A 7,367-nucleotide genomic window follows, 5' to 3' on the forward strand; every position below is an offset into this window, starting at 1 on the left:
TTGATCTGTTGCCAGAGAGCCAGCACACGCTTTGCATTCACCCAGTTTTTATATAATCTAAATGTATTGCATATTTTTGTACAACGCAAAATAGAAGTTCATTGCCTTTAAATTATCATTTTGATAGTGTGCCATATGTTGTGTTTTTTCTACGTCCTTTCATAGAAGAGCAAGAGTAAGTTTAAAATTCGAAAAGTCTCAAAGAAGATACAGTTATATATAATCTAAATGTATTGCATATTTGTAAACAACGCAAAAAAGAAGTTTATTGCCTCTAAATTATCATTTTGATAGTGTGCCATATGTTGTGTTTTTTTACGTCCTTTCATAGAAGAGCAAGAATAAGTTTAAAATTCGAAAAGTCTCAAAGAAGATACAGTTATATATAATCTAAATGTATTGCATATTTGTAAACAACGCAAAAAAAAAGTTCATTGCCTCTAAATTATCATTTTGATAGTGTGCATTATTTTGTGTTTTTTACTTCCTTGCATTGACACTGAAGTCATTGCAGAGCAAGAATCAGACTAAAATTCGAAAAGTCTCAAAGAGCATACAGAAAAAAACAACATGATAAAAATGATAGAATACACATACACTAGTTCATACACATGACAATATGATTAATTTCGAAGTGATTGGCAAAGACGTACTCACGTTTCTTGGCATCGGAGCAACCGAATTGAGTCCCAGCTAGCACAGCAACAACCACGACAAAATTTACGAGCGTCATTTCCTTACGTTTGATTCCCCTGCGTATCGACTGACGACTATAGACCTTCTGGTAAAGATAACACACAAGGGCATTCTTCTTATTGCCCTCTGTCAGCTTATTGGTACTATCCAATTGTCAAATGTTTGTCAAGCAGTTCGAATAGAGATAATTTAACTGATCTAATGAAGCTGCCGCCTTAAAGTGTCGGACAAATACTGACACTTATACAGACACACTTATTAAAAATATATATTAATATTGAATAATATGACTAAAACGAGCATCTCACGGATATATTTTGTTGCTTCGTGAGATGCTGACAATTCCCCATGAAGAGATGAACCGCCCTCTGCATTGATGATTTTTCTGACACGTGATAAACTGACTTCCAAAGGGATATTGAATATATTTGCTATAGGCCATACTTAATCGACCTTCCCTTCTCGATTCGATATGAAGTAGGAACACGATTCATCCCCTACAACAATTCTTTTTTGTATAGGGTGGGCAAGCACACATTTTAATGCTGACGGGCTATAACCCATTGAAAAAGAACCCGATTCGCATTGAAATACCCTTCGTAACAAAAGAATGTGATAAATGGACTCTACTTCTGGGAGATATAACCATGCTCGTGATCTCTCACTAGAGTATGCACGTCGGCTGCTGAATGATACCTCAAAATTTTGCTCCTTCAAAATACGTTTTATTATTAGCAACATTAGCCATTGAAAACCCGAAAGAAATCATTTTTATCAGCAATTTGTCTGATGATGAAGAAACAACCACAGGACAAGTCAAACAATTCAATAATGTGCTAACAATATTCAAACAGGAGCCGGAATGTCTGCAGACAAGAATTCGATTTATATGTAAATTCACGTTAAACTCACAACGTTTTTCCGTGTTTGTAAGTTTTACCATAAGTTATTTAAGCGGCAGACCTCTCATTGTCATAATTAAACTATTATCATTTTAAAATACTTAGTTAATCAGCATTTCCAATTTAAATATTTATTACATAGACTATTTACTGTCTACCTATTCATTTTAAATAGCCTCTCTCGGAGGCTATTTATTGAAAACACCACGGGACGAATGATCATATCAGCTACGACGTTCTAAGTGACAACAGTGCAACAATTTTGTGAAAGGTAAGATTATAAAACATCTGATGCTGTTGACAGGGTTGGCTTTCGGTCCCGCCATCTGACATTTTCAAAAACTAGCATTCACTTGAATACCTAACACTGGTATTTAATTGCTTTTGGAAGTGCAATGTCTCAACTCCTGTTTCGTTTCAGAGCTACCATGAGGGCTACCATTTTCATACTCCTTGTTTTGGTTGTTGCCACCGTGTGTGTGACTGGTAAGTCCCAATATACGTCTCCTTTATAAAGGGCTGATGAGAAAGTGAGAGAAGCACCCCTCCCCCGCTGGAAGAATCCTAGCTTATCATCAATCATACTTGCTATTATCAATGGACCACAGCTAGATAGACACTTATCAACCTTCTCAAACAGATCATTAATTTCTTTGTCAACTTCCTCTACTCTCACTCCCTGTCACACCACTTTGATTTTCTTGGTGTATTTAAGGTGTAAATAATGTAAATCTGTATAAATAAGTAACCAAGGTCACCAGTATACTTTTTCATGCACATGCGTAACCGGATAAACAGTCCGGAAATTTTGTTCAAACTTCTGAAAACCACGCTGCCGATTCAAAGTCCTCAAAGTGTATATTTGGTGTGTCTATAATTTCAGAAGCGCGTACTTTGGAGTCCAGGCAGAAAAGGTAAGATCATTAAGGTTATTATTTCTCGAAAAATCGATAGTGCACGTCCCCCACCCTACCCCATGATGCCAGAAAGAGGTCAAGGCCAACAAGTCACTCGTTAAACATACAGTAAAAGAATGCGAAATAAAAAAATGGTCGCATGGCAGCCATGTTTGATATAAGATCGGGCTCAAAATTGATAGAGTACTTCAGAATCTGTAACCTAACACCATCATCCCAGAGAATACTATACCCCGTACCAGGTGATTGGTTTAGCAGGCCGGAAGGTAAAATTACATCCAAATCATCTGAAAGCGATTTTAGATATCTGATCGGGCTTAAAATCGAAAGGGCGTCTGTCCCACCCCACACCTACATGCCACCTATCCAACCACCCATCTGCTAGTAATTGCCCCAGTGGGACGCTCAGACACTATCTATGGTTGTCTCTCTTTTTAACAGATGTCTCCGATTCAAGTCCTTGAAAAAGTGCGCCACTGATGCGGATTGTTGCGATGCAAAGTGTAAGAAACCATACATGCGCTGCATCGGAGGAAGAGGAAAGTAAAAAGTGCCGTCAAGTTCGAGCGCAATGTAAGTCGTTTAATAAAGATGTGGCATAACAGTAAGATGAACATATTTTGTTTGTTTCAGTATAATTTACATTTTGTATCCGACATTTTATATCCTTTTTGCTATTGTAATCTTCATTAGAGATACCAAGCGAAGGATCAGTTTGTCAGTCTTTATCTCCCAAAAAGCTGACTTTCGTGACAAGATTTCGGGGGCAGAGCGAAATGCCTTCAACATGAAGAATTAGGTAATAACATCAGGTAACAAAAACACACCCACAAAAATAGTTGCTCATTAACCAGATACACTGACTTTCATCACGAGAATATCCCATACAGACCCTAGTTCATCAACTGCATGTCTGTATTCAAGACTCAACATAATCCCTGTCATTTTCCGTGGCAAATACCTCTTAACCACCCATAAATCTTTTCGAATTGGGGCAACATGGAACTCGGGGAACATAGGATCCGAATGACATGAAATTCTGCACATAATTGATGACGAGCGAACGCAGCAACACGCTGCTTTTAGTGTTTCGGTTTTCGGTTCAGATGGCGGTGAGCTCTACTCGGCTAAATTGCCTTTCGATGTCAACTGGCGTTTCGTAGCTCTCTACTATGGCTTTTCCTACTGGCATCATCCCGACGCGTTCATCATTATGTATCGATGCTATATATCGACACAACTATCCCCATATGCGAGACAATTTGGTAGCTATCATAAAGCCGTCTCTACTCTACTTTGACTCTAAACCTTATTTCAACCCAAAGTTATGCTATCCATATTGTGTGCCGATATTAGATGGTAGATCTCTGTCCTCCTGGAGTCTCCCGAGTGATCAATGACTTGCGTTCGCATCAGAGGCGGTTTTATACTGTGTCAAGGAATAATATGGCGAGGGGTAGCTTTGTTTTTCAAAGATAAGATTCATATGACACAAGATGTCAAGCAGGTGCAAAGGGTAATAATGAGTCGAATTAGTTTTACAATGATAAGGTTTCAGAATATGCATGACTGCATGAAAGACAAAATTCCATTTACACAAACAACACCGTAGGAAACACTACGCGAGAGCATTTCAGAACGACAAACTGTCAAACGGTCACTCCAATATGTTTTAACCGGTCTTGAGATACAACCTCTTCAACAGCGGTTGTCATAGCTTTTCGAGTTAACATTTTGACGACAGTTTCTTCCTTGTGAGATGGCATCAGAATTGTTTTTCTTATTTCTTGAGTCCAAATGCTATCTCATTCTCATTAGTATCACAGAGACAGTCTCGCCTTCTACCCTGCCTCCAGTCGCTCCAATCCTGATCTGATCAAGCTTTAGGCGGTAGTTAATCAGACGATGGACAGGATCCATCCTGGTCTAGTTTGGGTTTGAGCCAGTATCGACAGCCTGGGAGATCAATGCCTTGAGATACCAGTCAGTCGTACCCTGGGAGATGCTATCTGTTCAACGACCAAATGAATGAGCTCCCAGTCCTGCACATTCAATCTAATACGATTAGATCATTATTGCTCTGATCGTCTTCATGGGTTTAAGGACCAACTCCATTCCAAGAAAATAGGATTTTCAGATTCAGCGTACTGATCAACCAGACAGTTTAATTCACACATCGCTCTTCATATACTTTCTGGTCGAAGTGTCAAATCGCTTGACTTTAAGGGATCATATCGTGACAAGTTCGAACGTTGCCACAAAATGGCAGCGCCAAAGTTCCCATCATAAACCCGAGGCGTGCATTTCTGATGAGAGGGACGAAAATGGGAGTTATCAAGTTATCACAGTTTTAGATTTCTAAGAAATCGTAAAGAGTGGGTGAAGAAAGCGCGGCTATAATTTTCCCTCACCTACACCCAGAGGCAATTGCGACTATAGACGAGATGGATATGATGATATGAGTAAAAATTCGGTTTCGTTAAGTTGCTTAGAGAGAACAGAAAAATCGAAGTCAGATCGATTATATTATGATGCATTGGTTTAGTGTCTTGTGCTGTCACCTCTGAATATCAAACAAATTATTGGGAAACCCTATAATTGGTTTTTCGTTTGACCTATCGTTCGGACCAACACAAATAACAGTGTTGATCAAGTGAGTCAGGGTTTTCTTTTTGAAACCACACAGTTGCGTGTTTAAAAAGGTGAAGCACTTTATATATAAATGATTTATATGGCAGTGCGGAGGCGTATAAGTCAGTTACTCTGCTTAACGAATCCGATGATGTTGTGATTGGCTGCAGTCACATAAACTGCGGGAGCTGCTATGAATCGATATGGTCCTACAATGGTCCTACCGGTGAAGGATCCGGTGACTTTGACACACTACCTCATGCTATGAGTAACATCAAGCCATTATGACACTTCCAACATAAATGTGGAGACTAAGCATTTTGTTTCTATGGTATAACTGACCAATAAAATCAGCATCATATTCAAAAGTACCGGACCTTGGTTTTACATGAAGGCGCAGGTTGTTGAGTCAAGGAATAAGAACTGAAAGAGATGAATTCAGACCTCACAATCATGCTCTATTTTAACTTTCATTGATACATATTGCTGACACACGTTCATTACTCACATTACCGGTATATATAGAGGATCCAACATACCGAAATTTGGCGTTGAGTTAGAAGGGCTTTTTTGCGGCTAATAGAGCATGGAGCGAATGCATTCCATGTACAGTAGCAGAGGATAACTTTATTCCAACCACCAAACACAACTGACTGCAGGTAAGTGACGTTACAGTAGTTGTAGCAATGACCCACAACATAACATTGCCATCGATTAATATCATCCTTACCCTAAAAAGAAACGACAATACAAAATATACATGACATAGTTAATTGAGATATTTGATAGGTTGATGATCTTTAGCAACTTTTGCTTATAACGAAGGCGAAGTTACAGCCACGTCATTAACTTATGAGTACAATTTGAAGAGTCTTTTGGCCCGAAGGGAACTCAAAAGAAGCCTAAGTCTGTTGAAATGTGTTTTATATAGCTGAGAAGGATTACGGGGACTCAGTGCTTGTCTATTTGCCAAACAGCACACACACGATGCCCCATTATCACAGACCACTGCCCCAGAAAATCGACCTTTTTCTCCTGGTAACAGAATTGATTGGTTTCCTCTCTGATAGCTGGTGATGGACCAACCATGTTTGATCAATGATCAATAGTAGCCCATCTTTTCACTGCTCACTTGTTAGAACCGACCGGTGGCGGATTATGGTACGTTTGGTGGTGAATTGAAGATACGCTATATTCACTTTCAACAAATAACGTCAGCTGAACGAAGGTAAAAACACGCCTCGTCCAAGTATGTTGCATTAGTCACAGCCACGTTAGCCCGATTTCACCTGGTACTCCTTGGACTATATGTTCGGTAGAAAGAGGAACACTTATAGCAAAATGAGAGTACATCGGACATGTAACTAAGATAAGAGAAGAATTTGACTGTCCTCAGACTGTCGCATCTTATCGTACTCTAAACTCTTATACGTTCCACGGCACACTCATCATTCATTAAACATCTCCGTCATATAAATACGGAGAGATAACTAGCCTCGAGACGTTTCTAGGTGCTTGAAGTACTCCTCATGGAGGAAGTATCTTTTTTCGATGACAATAACCTTATTACCAAACCCTTTAGCCTAATTAGAGGCTTGTTTATCAAAGGATTGATCAAGCTCACGAACGTCGATCATCAAGGACTCTTCTCATGTCGTTTAATGAGTGGTCGTTAAATTGATTAGTCCTCAATGATATCTAGATCATTCAATATCCGATAATCCAGAAGACAAGGAGAAGCGCTGTTTTCGCTGATGACGGGGCGTGAGGTGAAAGCAGCGTTAGTGCCGTTTTGGTTTTGGATTCCCACCGTCGGCGGAACCCCAAATCGCCGTTTTGGTTTGGGAGTCAACCATATACTGCTGCTGTTGTCGTTACAATCTGCATTGGAAGTGCATACGGAGATACAGAGTTACGTTTACCGAGATACCGAGATACGTTGATAGGTGTTAATTCTGAGGAGCCATTGACCCTGCGTTCATTGGCTTGCTGCTTATCACTATACTGATCACCTCGATACGATATGCAGGCAAAGAAAGTACATCGCCGATGTTGCAAAAACAGACCATCAGTCCTTCTTCAAGTACATGTACACCAAACCTATTGTACCATAACGGGCATTAGTAATGCGTTCTCCTCTTAATGCCATCCCCACTGCAGTTACCGCGGGGCTGCACACCAGCCACACGGCACAACCGAGGACGATTTGCATAAGTGTCGA

General features: G+C 39.8%; 1 long non-coding RNA gene across 1 annotated transcript; it reads left to right on the top strand.

Moving 5' to 3' along the window:
* Positions 1–1,788: 1,788 nt before the first annotated feature.
* LOC135492902 (uncharacterized) lies at positions 1,789–3,129 on the top strand. Its single transcript, XR_010448158.1, has 4 exons — positions 1,789–1,869; positions 2,020–2,084; positions 2,482–2,512; positions 2,957–3,129. It is a non-coding gene; the product is annotated as an uncharacterized LOC135492902 (long non-coding RNA).
* Positions 3,130–7,367: the final 4,238 nt, after the last annotated feature.

The sequence above is a fragment of the Lineus longissimus genome, chromosome 8 (genome assembly GCF_910592395.1).
Source record: "Lineus longissimus chromosome 8, tnLinLong1.2, whole genome shotgun sequence".
In the NCBI taxonomy this organism is placed as follows: Eukaryota; Metazoa; Nemertea; class Pilidiophora; order Heteronemertea; family Lineidae; genus Lineus; species Lineus longissimus.